Source organism: Arachis duranensis, chromosome 2 (assembly GCF_000817695.3).
Source record: "Arachis duranensis cultivar V14167 chromosome 2, aradu.V14167.gnm2.J7QH, whole genome shotgun sequence".
In the NCBI taxonomy this organism is placed as follows: Eukaryota; Viridiplantae; Streptophyta; class Magnoliopsida; order Fabales; family Fabaceae; genus Arachis; species Arachis duranensis.
Genome location: NC_029773.3, coordinates 70,394,954 through 70,397,262, shown reverse-complemented (window position 1 = coordinate 70,397,262; position 2,309 = coordinate 70,394,954). Strand labels below are relative to the sequence as shown.

The 2,309-nt window shown below is 36.5% G+C and overlaps 1 pseudogene; it reads right to left on the bottom strand.

Moving 5' to 3' along the window:
* Positions 1 to 830: 830 nt before the first annotated feature.
* Positions 831 to 1,695, bottom strand: LOC107474827 (peptide methionine sulfoxide reductase B5-like; annotated as a pseudogene).
* Between the last annotated feature and the right edge of the window lie 614 nt (positions 1,696 to 2,309).

The following is a 2,309-nucleotide window of genomic DNA, read 5'->3' as shown; positions in this document are numbered from 1 at the left end:
ACCTGTTCTCCATTACTGCAAAACAAGTACTTATTTCATGTTCTTTTACTTTTCACAATCAACCCTGATAATTATTGATATCCTGACTAAGAGTTACAAGATAACTATAGCTTGCTTCAAGCCGACAATCTCCGTGGGATCGACCCTTACTCACGTAAGGTATTACTTGGACGACCCAGTGCACTTGCTGGTTAGTTGTGCGGGATTGCAAAAGTGTTATTGCAATTTCGTGCACCACTCCACATGTTGGCTATCATCGAGTTGAACACCAATAAAATACTGTACTTCTCCCTGTTGAATCGAGTAAAAAAAATGCTTATCCATCCAAAACAAAATTTGTGTGGCAAAATATTAAAAGAGCTAACTTCTTCACTTGATTATGATAAGTTATACCTTCTGGTCACGCATAGGTTGCATATGGAACAAGTTCCAGAATTTTTTACCTGATGAGTTGAGCAGAAAAAGCTTTAATAGCAATAATAGAAATAATAACTGCAGAGATAATTAACCTGACAAAACTGTTTGTACAAAATTAAGCTATCCAATTCAGTAGCCAATATTATAACTATAGAAACAGAAATTATTAACCTGATCAGTACTTTCTTTTACCCGGTTTCAGTTACAATCTCTCTAGTGCATAGCAATAAAAGGAGTAAGGAAAAGATGGTCATACCGTCATACCATATTTCACAATATCTACTCATGCATCCACTCCCAAAAGCTACTAAATAAAAAGACAGTGAAACTATATATATAATGGTAAGTTCTGGTAAAAGTATAAAATCTCTCTTCAAACATAGTTCTTGAATCTTGACTCTCATTTTTATAGTTCAAGCTACAAGGCTAACCTCAGTATACAGTTTCTCTAGAATGACAAGGGCATTTCGATGATAGGCTCTCTCAGCATCAATCTATCAAATGGGAGAACAAATGAGAAAGGAAACACAAGGCTCTCTCAATTTTCAACACATAGGCCATAATGGTTAAGCAACAGAACTAGCTGGAATAAAGTTAACGGAAACACTATTAACACAATGGCATTCATCAGTGGGTGTCTTGAACCCCTTTCCTTTGAAAACATGACCCAAATGGCCACCACATGCTGCACAAGTTATCTCAGTCCTCCTCCCATCTAGGTCCGGCTGAAAGTGGTTTATTCAATCAATGTTAGCAAAGGAAAAAAAGAGAGAGAGAGATGAATATCCAAATATTGAATAAGAAAAAGAACTCACTGAGCGATTGATGGCACCAGGTAAACCCTCAAAGAAAGTAGGCCAACCATAACCAGAGTCAAATTTAATGGAAGACCTGTAAAGAGGAGTTGCACACCCAGCATAGTTGTAAACCCCTTCTTTATAGAAATTGTTATATTCTCCAGTACCCTTCAATCTGCACAACTTCCCATTGCAGTCACATATTCTTAAATCTCAACTCAACTCACTTTATAACCAATTTCATGTCTTAAAAGGAACTTCTTAGATTTGATTTTAAGAAATGGCACTAAAATAACTCAAAACAATGAGAACAGAAAAGGTTGGGGAATTGAATTCATACTCAGTTCCCTTCTGGCATAGGATCCTGAACTACTCAGGGGAGAGAATGGCCCTCCATTCCTCCTCTGATTTCTGAACGTGAAACCCTGTTGACCCTGCCATTCAATATTCACTCTTCCTCAAAAAGCTTTCTGCTTTCTCATGTTGAAATTGCACGCAGGCCATTTCTTATTTATAATAATAATGATGGAACCCCATTTGGATAAATAATCTAGGAAATTAGGGCAATCACTTGATAAACTTTGACTTCACTAGTTCACTAGTTCACCATCTACACCCACATTTAGATCCTTCTGCAACTCACCTGATTAGTACGACCATTGCTACACTTATGAACAATACTTATCTTCAAGAAATGGAAGATTACAGGTCTTGAATCAAATTCCTTCCTATCAAGTTCTACAACGATGAGAATTTGAAACTAATCGACACTAACTTCTGAAACTAAAATAATTGTTATAACAGATGCTAGTCTAATAGATATAGTGCAGCAAATTGTCAAAATCTGAAACAAACTAACTTCTGATTTCTAACTAACCTGACAGTTACAACAAATTAACCAACTCACAAATTCTCCAACCCAAAGCAAACTGAAAGTACCTCCTCATTGTCACCCTCAAGATCTGAATGTGGCTCAGTAACACTACAAGCAATTCCTCTCTTCCCTCTTTAATCCCTCTATGAGTGACTTGTTGAGTCCCTAATAAACAAGAAGACAATCAGAAACTATACATGAATGCGAGTTTTATGAAAAAT